Raw genomic sequence first — 25,065 nt, 5'->3', positions numbered from 1 at the left:
GAGTATCTTGATAACTTTGCAAGGGGGGCAAGTTTCCAGATCCTCAACTTGCACTTGCCCTCTGTCCCTTATGGATCTGCCTGACAACTAGTGTGGATGAACTGTCGAGCTGGGTTTCAGTCTCCCTCCCCCTTCCTAGGGCTCTTCCCTGAATCCACCCTTAGTCTAACTAAAGTGCGCTGTTGCGGGGGCAGGGGAGGGGGGGAGCATCAAACAAAGGGACAAATGGAAATCTCTGTGCCTGCAGTGAGAATATGAATGACTAATGACAGGACAGGCAGTCCTGATAAATCAGGTCATTTCCCATGCATTGTCTTAAGCAAAATTAGAGGAGGACATAATTGAACGGCTCGTTACTAGATCATTGAAATTAATTTAATGAAAGATCACTTAATGATTTCTGACATATTATGCTGAAGGAATTAAAAGAATTAGAGGGATATCGGTGTGATAAAACTTCCAGACCACTTACTGATCTATGTGAAGCTGGTCTCTCAGAGGATGCATCCTTTTTATACTTATTATTTAAAAAAATTTTTTTTTCAATGTTTATTTTGTTTTTGACAGAGAGTGAGACAGAGAGGGTCAGGGGCAGAGAGAGAGGGAGACACAGAATCCAAAGCAGGCTCCAGGCTCCGAGCTGTCAGCACACAGCCCGACGCGGGGCTCGAACTCATGGACTGTGAGATCATGACTTGAGCTGAAGTCGGATGCCCAAACAACTGAGCCATCCAGGTGCCCCCTTTTTATACTTGTTATTAAATTATTTTGGATTCACAGGCAGTTGCAAAGGCAATACAGAGAGAATGATGTACCCTCCGCCCAGTTTCACCCAGTGATTAATCTTCTGTAGCTATAGGACAGGAAACAGACGTGGGGGCAACGTGTGTGTGTGTGTGTAGTTCTATGCCTTTTTAACACATGTGCAGATTCACATCACCACCACCACAATCAAGGTCTGGAAGCTCACCTTGAAGATCTTCCTTATGCTGTCCCTTGACTGTCACATCCACCCTTCTGGTACCATCGTTAACCCCTGGCAACCACTAGTTTGTTCTCTATCTCTAGAATTCTGTCATTTCGATGGACTTGACAGATATATTTAGAACGCTGCATCCCAAAGCAACAGAATATACTTTCTTCTCGAGTGCACATGGAACATTCTCCAAGATAGATCACATACTGGGTCACAAAACAGCCCTTCATAAGTATACAAGAATTGAAATCATATCATGCATACTTTCAGACCACAATGCTATGAAGCTTGAAATCAACCACACGAAAAAGTCTGGAAAACCTCCAAAAGCATGGAGGTTAAAGAACACCCTACTAAAGAATGAATGGGTCAACCAGGCAGTTAGAGAAGAAATTAAAAAATATATGGAAACAAATGAAAATGAAAATACAACAATCCAAACGCTTTGGGATGCAGTGAAGGCAGTCCTGAGAGGAAAATACATTGCAATCCAGGCCTATCTCAAGAAACAAGAAAAATCCCAAATAGAATTCTGTCATTTCAAGAATGTTACATAAATGGAGTTATACGGTATCTGACTTTTCCAGATTGACTTTTTCTTAGTCTTCATATTGCCCTTGAGATCCATCAAAGTTGGTACATGAATCAATCTTTTTGTATGCTGATGTGTACGTCTTTCTACACGAAGAATGGGGACAGAGCTGATGCCAAAGCCCTATTCATTCTAGCAGTAATTTTTATCACCAACAAGATAGACTGACTCAGTGTCACCAAAAATCATCCATCTCATGAAGATATGTATTTCTTTTCTTTTAAGTTTTATTTTTATTTAAGTAATCTCTACACCCAATGTAGGCCTCAAACTCCCGACCCTGCAATCAAGAATTACATGCTGTTCTGACTGAGCCACCCAGGCGCCCCGAAGATACATATTTCTAATAACACAACTTTCTATGTTTAATAACTGTCAGCGTTTTTGTTTTAATCAATTATATACTGCTGATCACTATAATTGTAAATTAATCCAAATAAAGAAAACTCAAACCTTATAACCTATAATCATAGGAAATTGAAAATATTTCAATTTATATAATTTAGTTGGGCAGAAATGATGGATGATCAATAAAAGGTCTTCAAACATGTATTGTATTAGGAAGAATTCTGTAGGCGATATGACATAAAAATATCAGTTGAAGGGGGAAATGATGCAAATTTCTGGCTGTTAAAATGAGTTTGTTCAGTGTTTTGTAAATGGATAATGATGGGTGTTAAATCTCTGGGGTACTCAGGTTCCATCAAACACATTTGCAGGTGATCCCAGAAGTTTGTTTTGCAGTAAAAAACACTTAATATGAGATCTACTCTCCTAATAAATTCTTATGTGCACAGTACAGAATTGTTAACTGTAAGCACAATGTTGTCCTGCAAATTTCTACAACTTGAGACTTTACACTTGAAAAAATGATCTAAGAGTTTTACCTGAAAATGTCAGTATCTCCAATACAGGAGAAATTACATCCTTTGCACTTAACATGAAAAGTGGTTTTTAAAATGTTAAAGCAAACAAAAATTAAGTGAAGTGTTAAAACTTAAAAAAGCATATGGGACGGGAACCTGGGTGGCTTAATCCATGGAGAGCTACTCTTGACTTGGGCTTAGGTCATGATCTCCAGGTTCCTGGGTTTGAGCCCAGAGCCCAGCACTGAGCTGACAGCTAGGAGCCTGAAGCCTGCTTCAGATTCCATGTCTTCGTCTCTCTCTCTCTCTCTCGGTACCTCCCCCACTTGTGCTCTCTCTCTCTCAAAAATAAACAAACATTAAAAAAGAATTTAAAGGCATATGGCAGGGAAAAAGGAAAAAAAAAACAACACGGGGAACAGTTTTTCAAAGTTCTTCTAGGATGTGAATAAAAATGTTGAATCACCAGTGTTACCAATTGGTTTTAGCAAAGTGGTTTTGAAAATCCATGACGTAACGCATGTAACATGAACAAGGTGGCCCTGTTAGTAATAGTATTCCCATAAATGTTCACTGGCAACCTGGTAAGAAACCAATTTGTACTGGGATAATTTCAGTGTGAGTAACCAAAATCTGACTCATACCGGATTAAACAGAAAAGAGAATTTATTGGCCAAAGACTTAGAAGGCTGGGGTGGCTGGATTCATATCTTTAGCTGGAGACTTTGGAAATCCCATCTCTCCAGCTGTTCTGGTTTTAGTTTCCTCTCTGCCGGTTTCACTTAGGGAGAATTTTTCCCTTGAGGTGGCAATATGGCTGTGGGTGGTCCCGGGCTCCCACCCTCCCAATTTAGCAATCCCAGTGCAAAGAAAACTTCCGACCCAACAAGTTCAGTGAAAGTGCAGGAATTGGGTTTTATTGGCCTGGCTTAGATCATGTGACCATCCCTGAGCCAATGGCTGTGGGAATGGAAGCCCCTGATTGGGTAGGTCTGGGTCATGTGCCCACCCTGAACCCGAGGAAAGGGTCAGCTCGACTCAAGCCCCTGGAAGTGAGAGTGAAGGAGTAGAGAAAGAGCAAGAATCCTACCGGAAGGCAGAATGGAGAATGGTTGTGCCAGCGTGATGGAAGGCTTCACATTATCTATCAGACAGCAGGAATGCACTGAGTTCTAGGGGTTAGAAAGATACATCAGTCATAGGTCTTGTTCATTATTAACATATGTGTTTTGAGTGAATTAATATAGGTAAAGTGCTCAGAACAGTGTCCAGTGCAAAGCAAGTACGTGATCGCTACTGTGTTAGGTCAGGTTTCCTACAACGGGGCCTCGGGGAGTCTTGTTCTAGGGATTTCCTGAGGGGTGGCTCTCAGGAGAAGGGGAGTGAGGGAAGCAGGGTGGGGTAGGGACATGGTTAACTAAGCAAAGGTGTGCTTGCAGCAGGAGACTGGTCCCACAGGGAGCTCTGGGCCATGAATCGCACCACAGACCTGGTTCCAATTAGAGCAGGGAGCCGGGCAGTCACCAGCTGTGGGCTGCTGGGGATGGGCTGGAGAAGCGTGATAACCCCCTGGGCCCTGTGCTCCTGCCCCGCAGAGTGCGATTCTCTGGAGAAGGGGTAGCTGTGAGCAGGAGCTGACATTAGGAAGCACCACTGCTCTAATCAAGGGAATCAGGCTGGGCATCAACAGCACCTACCACGGCTCCTACCAGTTTTCATGGAGGGCACGGAAGCAAAGGTAAATAAGGAAGCGTTCCTGTATTCCATGTAGGAATTTCATTTTCACTCGGGGGAAATACAAGGAGCATGGGTCTCCCATGGAGTGCTCCTGACCCTCAAGGCAGAAGGGCCTGCGGGAGGTGAGAGCTCAGCAGGCCAGTTAGAGGGCCTGGAGAACCCATTCTGGGTTCCTCATGTAAGTGGAATCATACAGTATTTGTCTTTTTGTGACTGGCTTATTTCATTTAGCATAATGTATTCAAGGCTCATTCATAATGTAGCATGTAGTGTAAATATCTGACACTAAGCTTTTGATGCTGAGGCATTCTGTTTTTGTTTTTTTAACTAAGTGAATTTGTTTTTTATTTTGAGAGAGCATGCACGCTCGAGTGGGTGGAGGGGCAGAGAGAGAGAATGAATCTCAAGCAGGCTCCACGCTGTCAGCGTGGGGAGGCTTTCATTTAAAAAGACATTCCTTTTGAGGCGCCTGGGTGGCTCAGGCGGTTGAGCATCTGACTTCAGCTCAGGTCATGATCTCGTGGTTTGTGAGTTTGAGCCCTGCATCAGGCTCTGCACTGATAATGCAGATCTGCGTGGGATTCTCTCTCTCTATCCCTCCCCCATGTGCATTCTCTCTTTCTCTCTCTCAAAATAAAGAAACTTTTAAAAGTAATTAAAAAAAAAAAAAGACATTCCTGGGGCTCCTGGGTGGCTCAGCTGGTTAAGTGTCTGACTTCAGCTCAGGGCATGATCTCATGGTTTGTGAGTTCAAGCCTCACGTCGGGCTCTGTGCTGACAGCTCAGAGCCTGGAGCCTGCTTCCGATTCTGTGTCTCCCTCTCTCTCTGAGCCTCCCCGCTTGCACTCTGTCTCTCTCTCTCTTTCTCTCTCTCAAAAATAAATAAACATTAAAAATAAAAGACATTCCTTGTGAATAAACATATTGCCAGCGATATGACACAGCTACCAATAAAATGACCAGATAAAGAGGTAGGACTCCCCTACCCACGAAGCTCCTTTTATGGAAACTCTAGACAGCCTAGATACCTGACCACTCAAGTGACCCTGCTCCCGCTCTCCAATGCCCTAATTTCAGTTCTGATGCTTCAAATTAGCCAGGAGACACCCCACCCTCTGACCCTAATAAAGGCAGAGCCCTAGGTCTGTGCTAATCTCTCTCTCCCCACAGCTGTAACATGTTATCAGAATTTCACTTTTTTGAGTTTAAATGTTTATTTGCTTTTGAGAGAGAGAGAGAGAGAGAGAGCATGAGCTGGGGAGGGACAGAGAGAGACACACACACAGAACCGAAAGCAGTCTCCAGGCTCTGAGCCGTTGGCACAGAGCCCGACACGAGGCTCGAACTCATGAACCGTGAGACCATGACCTGAGCCGAAGTCGGATGCTTCACCGACTGAGCCACCCAGGGCCCCTCAGAATTTCATTTGTTTTAAGGCTGCATAATATTCTATTGTGTAGATATATCATCCTCTGCACCTCCCATGGTCTGTCGATGGACATTGGGTTGTTTCCTCCTTTAGCTACTGTGAATAATGCTGCTATAAATGGTCCCTGCCTTCAGTTCTTTTGGCTACAGTCCCAGCAGTGGGACTGCTGGATCATATGGTAATTCTACAAGTGAAACTGCTCGACAATGGCCATACCATTTCACATGCCCAGCAGCAATGCACAAGCGTTCTAGTTTTTCCACATCCTTGCCAACGCTCATTATTTTCCATGGGGAGGTTATTTTAATGTTCATTTATTTATTTTTAAATGTTTTTATTTATTTTTGTGACAGAGAGAGACACAGAGCATGAGCAGAGAAGGGGCAGAGAGAGAGGGAGACACAGAATCTGAAGCAGGCTCCAGGCTCTGAGCTGTCAGCACAGAGCCCAACACGGGGCTCGAACCCACGGACCATGAGATCATGACCTGAGCCGAAGTCGGACGCTCAACCGACTGAGCCACCCAGGCGCCCCAATGTTCATTTATTTTTAAAACTTATTTATTTATTTTGTGAGAGAGAGAGAGAGACTGGGAGGGGCAGAGAGAGGGAGAGCAGGCTCTGGGCTGTCAGCATAGAGCTTGATGCGGGGCTCAAACTCATGAACCATGAGAGTATGACCTGAGCCAAAATCAGGAGTTGGACACTTAACTGAGCCACCCAGGTGCCCCAGGGTTTTGTTTTTTTTTTTTTAAAGATTTTATTTTTAAGTAATCTCTACATCCAGCGTGGGGCTTGAACTCATAACCCTGAGATCAAGAATTCCGCGTTCTCCCTACTGAGGCAGCCAGCCGCCCCTCCATGGGGAGTTTTGGAGCTGTCCGCACCAGCACACATTTCAAGAGGCTGGAATCAGTACTAGCAGTGCTGAGGTCCTTGCTTGGTTAACCATCTCCCTGTCCCCACTGGCTTGCCTCCCTTCCCCGCCTCCGAGAGTCTCCCCTGTTCAAGCCTGTGTGGCGATTGTGGTATGGGGCCAGGCGGAAGAAGCACCACCACACTTCCCAGGGACGCAGGGCTCAGGGCACAACCCTTCTCCCACCCTCGCCCCTTTAAGGACACTGCCATTGAGAAATGAACACCTTCTTAGGTTCTGGCGTTTCTAGCTTAACAAGTGCAGGTGGCAACCCACTCCTTCGGAATTTGTCATGGGGGCTGCTTCCTTGCACACTAGTTGTAAGAGTTTCCACCGAGAGTGAGGCACAATAGGATGCCATGTGGGTTATTCTTCGTTTGTCGTCCACACCCACGGTCCACCCTTCTCAGCCCTGTTACGTGCCCTCCGGGGCTGGCCCCTGTGGATGACCCTCTGGGTTGCCTCCACTTTGACTTCCTGTGGGTGTGGCCAGTGAGAGGTACAAAGGAGAGATCAGAGAGCTCGGGTCTTTCTTCCCCCACATCTGTGCTCCATGCACTGGCGCCTGGCTCCTTCTCTTGGGCTCCACGAAGCTCAGCAAGCCTGTTTACTCCCCTTGCCTCTGCTTACCCTCTCTTTGCCTCCATCACGGTTATTGGTCTCAAGGGTCTTTACTCTCCTTCTTTGTATCCATTATCCTTGTGTGCCGCTCTGTAAACGGATGCTTTGTTAAATTCTTTCCAGAGTTCCGTTTGAGTGCACCTTCAGTTTAAGAAAGCTCTGCCCATGGGCAAGGGCAGGAAGGGGTCACAGGATTGTGGTATGATTTCTCTTTTATTCGTCACTGACATGGTGTAATGTTGTTGATGTCAGTGAGATCAAGGAGAAAATGGAGCCCTGTGGATTTGAGAGGGGCCCGGCTCTACACGTGCTACACCGCACATTCATTCTTCTCTCCACCTGCTGTCACATCAGGAAGGTGGACTTACTGGAGGCTGCTCAGTGTGGAGAAATACATCCACATGAGATCAATTCCTCCAACCTTGGGGAAAGGTGGAATCAACCTTTTTTTCATGCAAATTACTTTTTTTGAAGCTTATGCATCTTTAAAAATTGTTTTTAAGTTTGTTTGTTTATGTATAATCTCTCCACTCAAGTTGGGGCTCAAACTCACAATCCCAATATCAAGAGTTGCATGTTCTCGGCTCTTTTTCTTCTTCTCTGGATAGTGGCGCAGCCTGCGGTCCATGAAGATGCAGCTCAAACTGCTGGAGATTAACCTCGAGATGCTGAACAAAGTGCTGGCCTGGCTGGGGGTCGCCGGCCAGGGGCGCTTCGAGGACGTGCTGGGGCTGGAGGCGGCTCTGGGCTTGGGACCAGCACCTGCCCGAGCACTGCTGCTTCTGCTGCTGCTGTTTCCCCTCACGGCCCAGCAGGAGACCTTGAGGAAGAAAACAGACTGGAGACCAGAAGGGAAGAGAAGTCAGTCCTAAGGGGCACTTCATGAAGCGGACCATCGGGAACTTGCGAGGTACCACTGGACTTACACAGGCGGTGGCCAGTAACCAAGACAAACTGGAGTGTGAGGACAGATTCTTTCTGAAACAGAGAAGCTGTCCCCTGAAGGCAGAGCAAAATGCTTTGAAAAGAATGAGGCCATTCAGGCAGCCCACGGTGCTGTGACACAGGAAGGCCAATGTCGGGGAGATGGCAGAGTGAATTTCCATTTGATGCTGTTTACCAATGTGGATGGCCAGTTCTCGATGGACAAATGCCTTTTCCGGTAAACCGTGGCACCGGTTCAGAGGATGCATCGCTGCAGGAGGCCGCCAAGCTCTGAGTGTGAGCAACGGAGGTCCGTTGTCCTGTGGCACTCTGCAAGGTGGCCTCATGCCCTAGGGGAGGGACACAGCCTTTTTCCACCCTCTTCCCTTCACTGGGAAACCTGTCCCCACAATGTGGTCTAAAATGCGTCAGTACTTGTGGAACAGAGTGGTTCTCCTTTGGTTCTGCGGATAATGTTCTTACCCTCAACTAGCAGAGCTCAGCTGTTGATGGAGCAAAGTTTGATATATGGTCAGATGGTGAAGCATTTTTCTCCAACGTATGTATTGTACCTCAGTAGCTAATGCTTTAAATGGCTACTTTGTTTTTTCTTAATATGAAATTTATTGTCAAATTGGTTTCCATACAATGCCCAGTGCTCATCTCAACAGGTGCCCTCCTCAATGCCCATCACCCACTTTCCCCTCCCTCCCACCCCCCATCAACCCTCAGTTTATTCTCAGTTTTTAAGAGTCTCTTATGGTTTGCCTCCCTCCCTCTCTTTTTTTTTTCCTTCCCCGCCCCCATGGCCTTATGTTAAGTTTTCTCAGGATCCACATAAAAGTGAAAACATATGGTATCTGTCTTTCTCTGTATGACTTATTTCACTTAGCATAACACTCTCCAGTTCCATCCATGTTGCTACAAAAGGCCATATTTCATTCTCATTGCTAAGTAGTATTCCATGGTGTATATAAACCACAATTTCTTTATCCATTCATCACTTGATGGACATTTAGGCTCTTTCCATAATTTGGCTATTGTTGAAAGGGCTGCTGTAAACATTGGGGTAAAAGTGCCCCTATGCATCAGCACTCCTGTATCCCTCGGGTAAATTCCTAGCAGTGTTATTGCTGGGTCATAGGGTAGATCTAGTTTTAATTTTTTGAGGAACCTCCACACTGTTTTCCAGAGCGGCTGCACCAGTTTGCATTCCCACCAACAGTGCAAGAGGGTTCCCGTTTCTCCACATCCTCTCCAGCATCTATAGTCTCCTGAGCTGTTCAGTTTAGCTACTCTGACCGGCGTGAGTTGGTGTCTCAGTGTGGTTTTGATTTGTATTTCCCTGATGAGGAGTGACGTTGAGCATCTTTTCATGTGCCTGTTGGCCATCTGGATGTCTTCTTTAGAGAAGTGTCTATTCATGTTTTCTGCCCATTTCTTCACTGGATTATTTGATTTTCGGGTGTGGAGTTTGGTGAGTTCTTTATAGATTTTGGGTACTAGCCCTTTGTCCGATATGTCATTTGCAAATATCTTTTCCCATTCCATTGGTTGCCTTTTAGTTTTGTTGAGTGTTTCCCTTGCAGTGCAGACTTTTTATCTTCATGAGGTCCCAAAAGTTCATTTTTGCTTTTAGTTCCCTTGCCTTTGGAGATGTGTCAAGTAAGAAATTGCTGCGGCTGAGGTCAGAGAGGTTTTTTCCTGCTTTCTCCTCTAGGGTTTTGATGGTTTCCTGTCTCACATTCAGGTCCTTCATCCATTTTGAGTTTGTTTTTGTGTATAGTGGTAAGAAAGTGGTCTAGTTTCATTCTTCTGCATGTTGTTGTCCAGTTCTCCCAGCACCATTTGTTGAAGAGACTGTCTTTTTTCCATGGGATATTCTTTCCTGCTTTGTCAGAGATGAGTTGGCCATACTTTTGTGGGTCCAATTCTGTAGTCTCTATTCTATTCCATTGGTCTATGTGTCTGTTTTTGTGCCAATACCATGCTGTCTTGATGATTACAGCTTTGTGGTAGAGGCTAAAGTCTGGGATTGTGATGCCTCCTGCTTTGGTCTTCTTCAATACTACTTTGGCTATTCGGGGTCTTTTGTGGTCGAGTGCACATGGAACATTCTCTGAGATAGATCACATACTGGGTCACAAAACAGCCCTTCATAAGTATAAAAGAATTGAGATCATACCATGCACACCTTCAGATCACAATGCTATGAAGCTTGAAATCAACCACAGGAAAAAGTCTGGAAAACCTCCAAAAGCATGGAGGTTAAAGAACACCCTACTAACGAATGAATGGGTCAACCAGGCAATTAGAGAAGAAATTAAAAAATACATGGAAACAAATGAAAATGAAAATACAACAATCCAAACGTTTTGGGATGCAGCGAAGGCAGTCCTGAGAGGAAAATACATTGCAATCCAGGCCTAGCTCAAGAAACAAGAAAAATCTCAAATCCAAAACCTAACAGCACACCTAAAGGAAATAGAAGCAGAACAGCAAAGACACCCCAAACCCAGCAGAAGAAGAGAAATAATAAAGATCAGAGCAGAAATAAATATAGAATCTAAAAAAACTGTAGAGCATATCAATGAAACCAAGAGTTGGTTTTTTGAAAAAAATAAACAAAATTGATAAAACTCTAGCCAGGCTTCTCAAAAAGAAAAGGGAGAGGACCCAAATAGATAAAATCGTGAGAGAAAATGGAATTATTACAACCAATCCCTCAGAAATACAACCAATTATCAGGGAATATTATGAAAAATTATATGCCAACAAACTGGACAACCTGGAAGAAATGGACAAATTCCTAAACACCCACACACTTCCAAAACTCAAACAGGAAGAAATAGAAAACTTGAACAGACCCATTACCAGTGAAGAAATTGAATCAGTTATCAAAAATCTCCCAACAAATAAGAGTCCAGGGCCAGATGGCTTCCCTGGGGAATTCTACCAGACATTTAAAGCAGAGATAATACCTATCCTTCTCAAGCTGTTCCAAAAAATAGAAAGGGAAGGAAAACTTCCAGACTCATTCTATGAAGCCAGCATTACTTTGCTTCCCAAACCAGACAGAGACCCAGAAAAAAAGAGAACTACAGGCCAATATCCCTGATGAATATGGATGCAAAAATTCTCAATAAAATACTAGCAAATCAAATTCAACAGCATATAAAAAGAATTATTCACTGTGATCGAGTGGGATTCATTCCTGGGCTGCAGGGCTGGTTCAACATTCACAAATCAACCAATGTGGTACATCACATTAATAAAAGAAAAGAAACGAACCATATGATCCTGTCAATTGATGCAGAAAAAGCATTTGACAAAATAAAGCATCCCTTCTTAATAAAAACCCTCGAGAAAGTCGGGATAGAAGGAACATTCTTAAACATCATAAAAGCCATTTATGAAAAGCCCACAGCTAATATCATCCTCAGTGGGGAAAAACTGAGAGCTTTCTCCCTGAGATCAGGAACATGACAGGGATGTCCACTCTCACTGCTGTTGTTTAACATAGTGTTGGAAGTTCTAGCATCAGCAATCAGACAACACAAGGAAATCAAAGGCATCAAAATTAGCAAAGATGAAGTTAAGCTTTCACTTTTTGCAGATGACATGATATTATACATGGAAAATCCAACAGACTCCACCAAAAGTCTGCTAAAACTGATACAGGAATTCAGCAAAGTCGCAGGATACAAAATCAATGTACAGAAATCAGTTCCATTCTTATACACTAATAATGAAGCAACAGAAAGGCAAATAAAGAAACTGATACCATTCACAATTGCACCAAGAAGCATAAAATACCTCGGAATAAACCTAACCAAAGATGTAAAAGATCTGTATGCTGAAAACTATAGAAAGCTTATGAAGGAAATTGAAGAAGATATAAAGAAATGGCAAAACATTCCATGCTCATGGATTGGAAGAATAAATATTGTTAAAATGTCAATACTACCCAAAGCTATCTACACATTCAATGCAATCCCAATCAAAATTGCACCAGCATTCTTCTTGAAGCTAGAACAAGCAATCCTAAATGGCTACTTTGGTTTGTGTCTGTATATTTAGGCCTCGGGTGTGGTTTAATTGTTTGTCCCTAAAAGAAACAAACCTTTTCTGATTAAAAAAAAAAAAGAGTTGCATGTTCTTCCTACTGAGTTAGCCAAGCACCCCAAAATTAAAAAAAATTTTTTTACTCAAGTTTAATGAACACACAGTGCATTAGTTTAAGATGTGCAATACAGTGATTCAACAATTCTATACATTACTCAGTAGTTCTCATCTGAATAAGTATATTCTTTTTTAAATTAAAAAAACTTTAAAATTTTTTGTAAATGTTTAGTTGTGGGAGAGAAAGAGAGACAGAGTGTGAGTGGGGAGGGGGAGAGAGGGAGTAAAAGAACTCGAGGCAGGCTCCAGGCTCTGAGCTGCCAGCACGGAGCCTGATGCAGGGCTCAAACTCGTGAATTACGACATCATGACCTGAGCCCAAGTCAGACACTCAACCGACTGAGCCACCCAGGCACCCCTCAATAAGTATGTTCTGAATCCACTTCACTTATTTCATCCATTCCCCCACCTACCTCCCCCTGGCAACCTCCAGTTTGTTCTCTACAGTTAAGTGTCTGTATTTTGGTTTCTTTTTTCTTCATTTGTTTCTTAAATTCCACATGAGTGAAATCATATTTGTCTTTCTCCCACTGACTTATTTCACTTAGCATTATAGCCTTTATATCTATTCATATTGTTGCAAATGGCAAGACTTCATTTTTTATGCCACACCTTCTTTATCGATTCATCTACTGATGGTCTCCTGGGTTGCTTCCATATCTTGGCTGTCAGTGTTTTCATCTTCTTTAGGTAAATACCTGGTAGTGGAATTACTGAATCATATGGCAATTATATTTTTAATTTTCTGACGAGCTGCTATACTGTTCTCCACAATGGCTGCACCAGCCTGTATTCCTACCAACAGTGCACAAGTGTTCCTTCTTCTCCACATCTTTGCCAATACTTGTCTCTTGTGTTTTTGAGACTAGCCATTCTGACAGGAGTGAGGTGATATCTCATTGTGGTTTTGGTTTGTATTTCCCTGATGATGAGTGATGTTGAGCATTTTTTTTCATGTGTCTTTTGGCCGTCTGTATGTCTCCTTTGGCAAAATGTCTATTTGTGTCCCGTGCTCATTTTTTTTTTTCAACGTTTATTTATTTTTTTGGGACAGAGAGAGACAGAGCATGAACAGGGGAGAGGCAGAGAAAGAGGGAGACACAGAATCGGAAACAGGCTCCAGGCTCTGAGCCATCAGCCCAGAGCCTGACGCGGGGCTCGAACTCACGGACCGCGAGATCGTGACCTGGCTGTAGTTGGACACTTAACCGACTGCGCCACCCAGGCGCCCCGCCGTGCTCATTTTTTAATTGGATCATTTGTGGGTTTTTGGTGTTGAGTTGTATAAGTTCTTTATATGTTTTGGATATTAACCTTTATTCAGCATGTCCTCTGCAAATATCTTCTCTCATTTAGTAAGCTGTCTTTTTGTTTTGTTGATGGTATCGGTTGTAAAAACATTTTTCTAGATATGTCTCCTTTGGCAAGGGAAACACAAGCAAAATAAAACTATTGGAACCACACCCAAATAAAAAGCTTCTGCAGAGCAAAAGAAACCATCAATAAAACAAAAAGACAACGTAGTGAATGGAATCAACCTTTTATTTGTTGGTGAGATTTCCTTGCTTGGTGTGCAATCTTCTAGATTAGAAAATGTGGCCAGGCTGATTCCACCATGAGATCAACAAATTTAATAAAATATATTTACATAAATCATTAATATATTAAATACATTAATTAAACACATCACATTTATTTAATGCCCATTCTGCTCCACATTCTGCTGAGCTCTACTTAATAATTCACAAATAGACCACAGGTTTACCCCTATATTTTTGGTTCTTAAAAACATAAAATCTGTTTAATAAAATTGATTATGAGGTTTCTTAGCAGCCCTTCCAGCTGGATGGCTCCATGCAAGACGGCACCCAGGACCCCTCCTCAGGAAGTTCCCCTGGCCTGGCAGAAGCTCTTTCCCTGGGGTTTTCTGCCTTTGTATCCTTGACTACAGTTTCCAAAAGGAAGTGTCAGCAGACAGCATGTCCTTTGGTTCTGTTGAGATTCTCCTTGGGAACCTAGTCTTCAAACTCCTCTTCTAATCTCACTTCTAAAGGTATCATTACTGTCTGTGGAGAGTTCTAAGGACTATGTCTTGAAGACTCTAAGGGAAAGTAGTTGGTATTTTTCCTCCATCATTTTGATTTCGGTTTGGTATGTCAAAGAGAAATTGTCGCTTTTGGTGACAAAGAAAGGGGAATAAGTCAATGAAGGGATTAACTGGGCGTTAATTGATTCAGTGGATTCCCACTGTAGGCATGGTGATGGTCAATTTTATGGGCCAACTTGGCTAGGCTGTGGTACCAGTTGTTTGATCAAGCACCGGTCTTGATGTTGCTGTGAAGGTATTTTTAGACTTTGAGTAAAGTCAGTTACCCTGCACAAGGTGGGTGGGCTTTATCCAATCAGTTGAAGACCTTAACAGAAAAGACTGAGGTCCACAGAAGAGAGAGGAATTCTGTTTCCAGGCTGACTGTGGACTCAAGACTGCAACTCTTCCTTGGGTCTCCAGCCTGCCCTACATATTTCAGACTTGCCAGCCCACATAATCATATGAGCCAGTTCTTTAAAATCAATCTCTTAAAACCAATTTATTTTTAGTTATTTATTTGTATTTTAGAGGGAGAGTGCAAATGGGGAAGAGGGACAGAGGGAAAGACAGAGAATCCCAAGCAGTCTCCATGCTCAGTGTGGAGCCCAATGTGGGCCTTGATCCAACGACCCTGAGATCATACCTGAGCTGAAACCAACAGCCAGACACTCAACTGACTGAACCACCCCGGTGGCCCTGCCAATCAATCAGTGTATATACATACATACAAACTATTGGTTCTGCTTCTCTGGAGAACACTGACTGACACAGTAGGATAAAAAGAGCCGACTCCACTTTCTCAGCAACTTTAAGGGCTACATAAAAGGCTGGAATTTAGTATTGCCAAAATTACCTCATGAATCTTAAGTTTTCAATAGGGACCATCTTTACACAATATTTGATGACTGACACATGAGCTGTCCAAAACAGTCCTCTGTGGCTACACTGACACATAGGTGATCCTTCCATCACAGCAAGTTTACAGCAGTGGTGACCATGAGACCTATAACATTTTCTGCTAGGCTCATGGAGCAGAGGGAAAGTAACAAGACTTCCCAATATTAGAAACAATTAAATAATAAGAATTTCAGATCACTTGCCAAAATAGCAATTGGTATACTTCCTACAGTTTGACTTCTAGGGCCCTAAAGTAAAAAAACTGAATTCCAAAGATTACAGGTGGGGAATTTTGGAAGAATGTCTATATTCAAGTGGAGATCAAAGAGGCCCAACAGAGGGGTGCCTGGGTGGCTCAGATGGTTAAGTGTCAGACTCTTGATGTCGGCTCAGGTCACAAATTCATGGTTCATGGAATCAAGCCCCGCATTGGGCTCTGTGCTGACAGCACAGAGCCTGCTTGGAATTCTCTCTCTCCCTCTCTCTTTGCCTTTTGCTGCTCGTGCACTCTCTCTCTCTCTCTCAAAATAAATAAATAGACTTAAAAAAAAAAGCCCAACTGAAAGAACTCTGGACTGATAATGGCAACTGTGGATTAAACAAAAGTTCTTTTTAAAGGGACTATTTTAAAGATTATGATTATGACTTTGCAGGAACTAGGGTGATTGGCAGGGGAAGAAATCACATGTAAAATTCCTTAAATAAAAATTTATTCACTTAAAAATAATAGTCCTCTTCCCCGACACCAGAGATGAACAGATTGTTGTTTTTATGTTTATTTTCAATTGAGCATCAGTTGAAATAACCACTTGGGTATACAGGGCCTGTATACAGTACCTAAACTACATCAAACTAAAAAGCTTCTGCACAGCAAAGGAAATAATCAACAAAGTGAAAAGGCAACCTATTGAATGGGAAAAAATATTTTCAAATCATCTGTCTGACAAGGGCTTAATAACTAAAATATATAAAGAACTCACACAACTCAATAGTAATATATCAAACCATCTGATTTAAAAACGGGTGGAGGATCTGAATAGACATTTTCCCCAAGAAGACATCCAGATGGCCAACAGACACATGAAAAGATGTTCAACATCATTCATCATGGGGAAATGCAAATCAAAATCACAATGAGATATCACCTCGCACCTGTCAGGATGGCTAATATCAAAAAGACAAGAAATAACAATTGTTGGTGAGGATGTAGAGAAAAGGGTACCCTTGTATACTGTTGTTAGGAATGCAAGCTGGTGCAGCTATGGTGGAAAACAGTATGGCAGTTCCTCAAAAAATCAAAAATAGAGGGGTGCTGGGCTCAGTCAGTAGAACATGCAGCTCTTGATCTTGGGGTTGTGAGTTCAAGCCCCACATTGGATGTAGAGCTTACTTTAAAAAAATTAAAAAATAGGGGCACTTAGGTGGTTCAGTTGGTTGAGCGTCCAACTTTGGCTCAGGTCATGATCTCGTGGTTTGTGGGCTTGATCCCCATATGGGGCTCACTGCTGTCAGCTTGTCAGCACAGAGCCTGCTTCGGATCCTCTGTCCCCCTTTCTCTGCCCCTCTTCCACTTGCACTCTCCCAAAAATAAATAAATATTTTTTAAAAATTTAAAAATAAAACTAATATATCATGTGATTCCACTTCTGGGTATTTATTCTAAGAAAATAAAAACATTAATTTGAAAAAATATATGCATTCCCACGTTCATTCGCTGCAGCATTATTTACAATAGTCAAGACGTGGAAACAACCTAAGTGTCCATTGATGGATGACTGGATAAACAGGATGTGGTATACAATGAAATCCTGCTATCTGTGACAACATGGATGGACCTTGAGGGCATTAAGCTAAGAGAAATAAATCAGACAGAGAACAAATAACCATATAATCTCATCATATAACCCATTTATGTGTAGGGGCACTTGGCTGGCTCAGTCAGAAAAGCATGCAGCTCTTGATCTCGGGGTCATGAGTTCGAGCTCTATGTGTAGAGATTACTTAAATAAATAAAACTTAAAAAAATCCATATATATGTGGAATCTAAAAAACAAAACAAACAAAAAACCAAGCTTATAGATACAGAGAACAGATTGTGGATGCTGGGGGGGACAGGTGGGTCAGGGGAGGAATGGGTGAAGAAGGACAAAAGGTACAATCTTCCAGCTATAAAATAAATATGTCCTGGGGATGTAAGGTGCCACATGGTGACTGTAGTTAATAATACTGTGTTTCGTATTTGAAAGTTGCTAAGAGAGTAGAGCTTTAAAGTCTTCATCATAAGAAAGAAAAGAAAAAAAATTATAACCACATTTGGTGAGAGATGTTAAGTAGAAATGTAGTGATCATTTCACAATATATACAAGTATGGAATCATTATGTCGTATACCTGAAACAAATATAATGTTATATGCCAATTATACCTTAGTAACTTTTTAAAAAAAATATGTACTTAAAATAGTAGAATCACACACACAGTGTGAAATGCTCACACAATGAGAGTTACCCAGAAACTGAGAGCATGTGAAGAAATATTTGATTCAAATCTCCAATCTCCCTTCTACTCCAGGGCATAGACTTATTGATGGGAATAGTAGGCAAAAATCTCCTTCATGATGTAAATTTATATTCTTTCATTCTTTCTATCTTTGCCCCTGCCCCCCAATATGCATATATAATTAAGTTCATGTAAGTTATACATAAATGTATGTTGGAAGTGATCCTACATTAAGAGTGATAGCTGAGGCTACTGTCAGATTTGACTAAACAAATTGCCCGAGACTAGGGGGCACTTTATTTACTTATAATTTTTTTAAATGTTTATTTATTTGGGGGAGGGGGAGACAGAGCATGAGTGGGGGAGGGGCAGAGAGAACAGGAGACACAGAATCTGAAGCAAGCTCCAGGTTCCAAGCTGTCAGCACAGAGCCTGAAGCAGGGCTCAAACTGATGAACTGTGAGATCATGACCTAAGCCAAAGTTGGATGCTTAACTGACTGAGCCACCCAGGCGCCCTTAGGGCGGTGCTTTAAAGTGGCCTGATCTTGCAGTACGAGGCCTCTTCATAACTGTCCCCAAGGGGGGGTCATCAATTATTTGAGTTTGGGTAGAAATGTGTAAGAGACTACTCTGATCTTGGCATAAAAAAATGCGAGCAAATGTAGATCCATGGAATCTGTCCTACAAACTGCAGACTGGACTCTGCAACCATTGGTCTAAGTGCTTCCAAAGACTCAAGATCTTCTAGGGAATAGAAGCTCTATAATTTCATTTAACTACCCAAACAATTACAAATGTGGTCTACTTTTATTATTTATTTTAATGTTTGTTTATTTTTGAGAGAGACAGAGTGTGAGCCGGGGAGAGTCAGAAAGAGAGGGAGACACAGAATCCAAAGTAGGCTCTAGGCTCTGAGCTGTCAGCACAGAGCCTGACATGGGGCTCGAACACCAAACTGCTAGATCATGACCTGAGTCGAAGTCTGATGCTTAGCCGACTGAGCCACCCAGGTGCCCCAAATATAATCTACTTTTAGCATATAAAAGTGTTTATAGAGGTGAAAAAATAATTATGCTTATAGTAAAAAATAATATCCTTAACATTTCTTTTCATAACACTGGCAGAAAGACTTTTCAAATTGAGTTTAGCTGTGATTCTTTTTTTTTTTTTTTTTTTTTTTTTTGAGATAGCTGTGATTCTTAACAGCCAGTCAGTCTTTATGGGATGTATATCTCAAATGAGACATAAAATACACATATGATATGATACATATGTTCATTGGGAAGAGGCAGCTTCACTTCTGTTAGCTTTCCTGAATCCTGAGTCTAATGAAAATTTCAAATGTAGTTTTGTGCACAACAAAAGAGAATGGAAAACAAATTTTTAATGTCTATTTTTTAAAGAGAGTGTGCATACATGTGCGTGAGCCGGGGAGGGGCAGAGAGAGAGGGGGACAGAGGATCTGAAGTGGGTGCTGCGCTGACAACAGAGAGCCCGATGCAGGGCTCAAGCTCTCAAACTGTGAGATCATGACCTGAGTCTAAGCTGAAGTCAGACACTTAACTGACTGAGCCATCCAGGCGCCCTGAGAATGGAAATTTCTGATAAAATCTCCTGTTATGTTTCTTCTCAAACATCTTTGAATTAAGCTAAATTTTATTTTATTTTTTAATCAGTTCTGAAGTTATCATCAGAAATGTAATTTAAGTCTGGTAAGGTTTATATAATATGAACATGAAACTGGTAGCCAGCCTCTAAGATGTTCACTATTGACCCCTGCCTCCTGGTGTCCACACCCTTGCACAGGTGTCCACCCTCCTAGCTTGAACCTGGGTTGGCCTGTGGGACCAGTAGGATGCTGTGAAAAGTGGTGGTGTGTGGCTTCCAAGGCTGGGTCATAACAGACATGGTGGCTCTCCCGGATCACTCACGCTGAGGGGAGTGGTTGACATCCTATGAGGATGCTCAAGCAGCCCCATGGAAAGGCTCATGCAGGGAGTAACTGAAGCCTCCCACAACCTGCAGGCAAGTGAGGGAGCCATGACCCGGGCACATCCTTCAGCCCCAGTTGAGCCTTCAGATAATAGCAGCCCAGCCAATGTCTAACTACAACCTCAGGAGTAGCCTTAAGCTAGAACTACTGAACCATACCACTTCTGAAATCTACAGCCATAGAAATGATCAGAGATAATAAATGATTATTGCTGTGTAAAGACACTATATGTGGGGTGATTTGTTCACAACAATGAACAATACAGGAACATGATTTTATTTCAAACATCAGTTATATGGCGGCAAAATGACAAAACTAATCATGCATGATATCCATTCCTGTGGTTTATAATTGATATGATTCTTTCACTTTTATTCTTTAGTCATATTAGTGCCTAGATACATCTGCAGACATTAAAAACTGAGTATCATTATAAAAATATTTTTTTCAGTCCACGATTTCAATTTGGCAATTGTTTTTTAAGATTTTAATTTTTTTATTTTTTATTTTTATTTTTTTTAACATTTATTTATTTTTGAGACAGAGAGAGACAGAGCACGAACGGGGGAGGGTCAGAGAGAGAGGGAGACACAGAATCCGAAGCAGGCTCCAGGCTCTGAGCTGTCAGCACAGAGACCGACGAGGGGCTCAAACCCACAGACCACGAGATCATGACCTGAGCCGAAGTCGGCCGCTCAACCGACTAAGCCACCCAGGTTCCCCAAATTTTTTTATTTTTAAAAAGAGAGCAAGTGGGGAAGGGGCAGAGAGCGAGAGAGAATCTCAAGCGGGCTCTGTGCTGAGCTCAAATTCATGACCATGAGATTACAACCTGAGCTGAAATCAAGAGTCGGATGCCCAACTGACTGCACCACCCAGGCTCCCCTAAAGACTTTATTATTTTTTTTATTATTAAAAAAATGTTTTTTTAATGTTTATTTATTTTTGAGAGAAGCAGAGACAGAATGCGAGTGGGTTAGGAACAGAGAGAGGGAGACACAGAATCACAGGCTCCAGGCTCTGAGCTGTCAGCAGAGAGCCCGACGTGGGGCTCGAACTCATGAGCTGTGAGATCATGACCTGAGCCAAAGTCGGATGCTCAACCGACTGAGCCACCCACACGCCCCAAGACTTTAGTTTTTAAAGTAGTCTCTACACCTAACATGGGGCTATTAAAATAAATAAAAGTAGACCACATTTGTAATTGTTTGGGTAGTTAAATTCATGTGCCAGACCCTGAATTTGGCAATTGTAAACATTTATAGTCCTGAGGTATTCAATCTATGATCAAATGTGAAGGTATTTTTTGAATCTAAAGGAGTAAAAATTGATTTCGTACCTGTTACGGGCAAGGTACTGTCATAAAACAAAGGTGAGTGAGATGTGGCCGCTCTCTTCAAGGAATAGATACTAGTAGGAAAATTAAGACACATGTAGTACACAGACCCACATTTTGATGGCTAAATGCCATTCCCAATGAAGAGGAACCCAGGATTCTTTGAGAAAGACCAAACAGGGAATGTAGGAGAGGAGGGACATTTCTACCACAGAAAGCAAGATCAAAGAGCAGTGGTGTCCTGTCATGAAAACTCAGAACCAACTTGAAGGAATTGCCATGGGTCTAAGGGAGCATCAAAACCAATAATGCACTGATGGTGAATGGATAAACAAAGTGTGGTATATACGTACACACAGGAATATTATTCAGTCTTTTTTTTTTAATTTTTTTAATGTTTATTTATTTTTGAGACAGAGAGAGACAGAGCATGAATGGGGGAGAGTCAGAGAGAGGGAGACACAGAATCTGAAACAGGCTCCAGGCTCTGAGCTGTCAGCACAGAGCCCGACGCAGGGCTCGAACTCACGGATGGCGATATCATGACCTGAGCCAAAGTCGGCTGCTCAACCGACTGAGCCACCCAGGCGCCCCTATTATTCAGTCTTTAAGAGGAAGGAAGTTCTGACACTTGCTACAACATGGATGGACCTTACGCTAAGTGAAATCAGCCAGTCATAAAAAGACAAATACCGTATGATTCCAGTTACAGGAGATGCCCAGAGAAGCCAGATTCACAGAGGCAGAAAGTAGAAGGGTGGGTACCCCAGGGACTAGGGGAGGGGAATGGGGACTTCTTGTGTAATGGGTATACAGTTTTGGTTTAGAATGATGAGAAAGTTCTGGAGACGGATGGCGGTGACGGTTACATAACAATGTGAATGGATTTAATGCCACTGAAGTGTACACTTCAAAATGGTAAATTTATGTTATGTATATTTTACTGCAATTAAAAGGAAGAGAATACTTAGAAATGATTATAGCCAGGAAAGATGTTCTCTTAATCTAATACATACACTGTAAGGGCAAAAAATAAATTAAATAAATAAATAAATAAATAAATAAATAAATAAATAAATAAGAATAATGACTACAACTGATTGAAGCAGTGGGTTATATAAAAAACCCAGAGCAGGAGGTAAATATGAGTGAACAGAAGTCAGGTAAACTTACGCTCACTTCCAGAGGCAAAGATAAGGGAATGAAATTCCACTATGTGTTTTCTCCAACACCACAGGCAGTTAGCTCACTCCTAACACCATCTACCTGCAGACTGTGTCACGTCCCACAGGTTAAGGACTCAGTCCCACTATACTCTCCCCCACCCCCGCCCCTTCAGATGCTGATTACAAGTCCAAGTTGTTACCTGTGCTTCTGGTGACCTGCCATAAATTGGAGCATCCCACGATCCCCCCTTGGGTTGAATTAACTTGCTACAGAGGCTCACAGAACTAGCTCAGAGGAACATTTTACTCGCCAATTATTGGTTTCTTGTAAGAGGGTACAACTCAGGAACCGTCAGATGGAAGAGATGTGTCCGGCAAGGTACGTGGGAAAGGGTGTGGAGCTTCCATGACCTGAGAACTCCGCTCTCCTAGCACCTCCCCTTATTCGCCACCCTGGAAGTTGTCTGAACCCCGTCCTTTTGGCTTTTTACGGAGGTTTTGTTACATAGGCAGGATCGATGAAATCACTGGCCAATGGCAACCGATTCAACCTGTATTCTCTCTCCCTTCCTCAAAGGTCAGGGGTCAGGGCTGACATTTTCAACCTCTATTCAACCTCTATTTTCCTGGTAACTGGCCCTGATCCTTAGACGCTTTCCAAAAGTTACCTGGTTGATATAAACGCATGTGCGGCTGAGAGGGGTTTGCTGTGAGTATCAAAACACTTTATCGCTATCGTCACTTCGGAAATTCCAAGGGTTTTTGGAGCTCTGGGCTACAGATGGGGACAAAGACCAAATATGTATTTATTGGACATCACAGTATCACAGACATCTTCGAGGAGAAGTGATAGGGCATGCAGGCAGAGCAAGCAGCCAAGGGAAGGGTTTGAGGTGGGACGGCGATGGCGCAGCAGAAGAGCAGCACGAGGCCCACTTGGCTAGAAGCCGGAGAGCGTGGTTCTTGAGTAAGAGATGGGGCAAAGAGCTGGCCGGCGGGAAGGCAGGACATGGGACACGGGAGGGCCCTGTGATATGTGTGGACTTACTGCTGAAGGAAGCCAGTGGGGCTGCTGGGCAGAAAGAACATGTTATAAACTTGAAAACATAAAAATCAAGTGTCAATGAAAATGGGAGGAATCACACACTCTCACACAGCTGCAGTTGTATGACCGAGTTCATTCAGTCTGGAGGGAAGTGTCTCAGAACACAGAGACATTAAGTGTGTGCCTGCCCAGTGGGCAGCAAGTCCATGTTTACTCAGGGACACAAAGAAACACGCATGAGAAGGTACATCTGGTAGCAAAGCGCATAGTCAGGGTTCTTTGGAGAAACAGAACCAACAAGATGCACATACGCCTGTGTGCGTGCGTATGTGTATACCTGTATAAAATACAGAATCAGCTCACCTGATTATGGAGGTTGAGAAGTCCCAAGATCTGCAGCTGGCAAGCTGGAGAACCAGGAGAACTCATCGAAGTTCCAGTCAGAGGATAGGAAGAGACAGATGTTCTGATTCAAAGAGTCAGGCAGGAGATGTTCCCTCTTATTCAATCTTTTTATTCTAGTCACGTCTTCAGTTGATTGCATGAGTCCCACCTATACCGGGAGGACAATCTGCTTTACTCAGTTTACACATTCAAATGTTATTCTCACAAGAAAAGAACAGCCTTACAGATGGTCAGAATGAAGTTTGACAACATGTCTGTACCTCCCCCCCCCCCCCCCCACCGGCATGGCCTACTCAAGCTGACACATAAAGTTAACTATCATAAGAAGTATTGGTAGCAACACAGGTGCTCAGCCCAAGGGTATTTATAATTAAAGTGTAGTAAATGGAAAGCATAAAATGTACTGCTGACCAGTTGCAAGCAATGAAATTGTCTCATATCACCATATGGATAAAACAGAAAAAAACGATCAGTATCAGGTAACAAGGTAAAAAACAAAACAAAAGAAACAAACTTATTTTTATTGAGACTCTAGAATGAGACCTAAAAAATCTCCCCCCATCAAAAAACCCCCAAATCATAAACTCATTGTGATATTCAACAAAAAGAGAAAGTTCCTTCCCCTAAAACAATGCATTTGCCACCACTAATGGTAGCCAGTGCTATAACTCCTTATTTGGAAAATGGATCATTAAAGAGAAATATGTGAACATTTATTTTACCTTTCCTACAGAAACTGTATTTCAGGATGACCAAATGGGCCTGAGGGATGAGAAAAGTCTCTGCTTTTTACAGAAGGAAACCGGTTAATTAAAAAAAATTTTTTTAATGTTTATTTTTGACAGAGAGAGAGAGAGAGAGAGAGAGAGAGAGAGAGAGACCGAGCACGAGTGGGGGAGGGGCAGAGAGAGAGGGAGACAGAATGGGAAGCAGGCTCCAGGCTCTGAGCTGTCAGCACAAAGTCCGATGCGGGGCTCAAACTCACAGACCGCGAGATCATGACCTGAGCCAAAGTTGGATGCTCAACTGACTGAGCCACCCAGGCGCCCTGGAAACTGGTTAATAAATGTACAAAACTCATGATATAAAATCCCCATTGTGCAAACTCTAATGAAAAAACTGACTCAAGCAATATCCATCAGCAGATGACACACCCTTTAGGTGAAAGACTGACGGCAAACAGGGTACCAAGTGTCATGCCAGAGATTACTTGCTGGTTGACAGGGGGAAATGCAATTTTTTTTTTAATGTTATTTATTTTTGAGAGCGAGTGAGAGAGAGTGGGTGAAGGGCAGAGCGAGAGGGGGTAGGACAGAGGATCTGAAGCAGGCTCTGTGCTGAGAGCAGAGCCCGATGCAGGGCTTGAACTCACGAACTAAGAGGCACCCAGGCG

At 42.7% G+C, this 25,065-nt stretch overlaps 1 protein-coding gene and 2 pseudogenes across 3 annotated transcripts in view; 2 read left to right on the top strand and 1 right to left on the bottom strand.

Annotated features, from left to right (window-relative positions):
• Nucleotides 1-25,065, bottom strand: part of LOC106977845 (uncharacterized protein C10orf95-like) — a 182,660-nt gene that overhangs the window by 132,127 nt on the left and 25,468 nt on the right. For all 3 annotated transcript variants that reach the window (XR_008297570.1, XR_008297569.1, XR_008297571.1), the window contains exon 2: nucleotides 23,631-23,820. The gene's annotated coding sequence lies outside the window, so the exon portion shown is untranslated. The remainder of the gene's footprint in view (nucleotides 1-23,630; nucleotides 23,821-25,065) is intronic.
• Nucleotides 7,302-8,355, top strand: LOC106966485 (ubiquitin carboxyl-terminal hydrolase isozyme L1-like; annotated as a pseudogene).
• LOC113594461 (uncharacterized) lies at nucleotides 15,238-15,345 on the top strand (annotated as a pseudogene).

Source organism: Acinonyx jubatus, chromosome C2, assembly GCF_027475565.1.
Source record: "Acinonyx jubatus isolate Ajub_Pintada_27869175 chromosome C2, VMU_Ajub_asm_v1.0, whole genome shotgun sequence".
Taxonomy (NCBI): Eukaryota; Metazoa; Chordata; class Mammalia; order Carnivora; family Felidae; genus Acinonyx; species Acinonyx jubatus.
The sequence above is the reverse complement of the archived record's forward strand: the minus strand, read 5'-3'. Positions and strand labels throughout refer to the sequence as shown.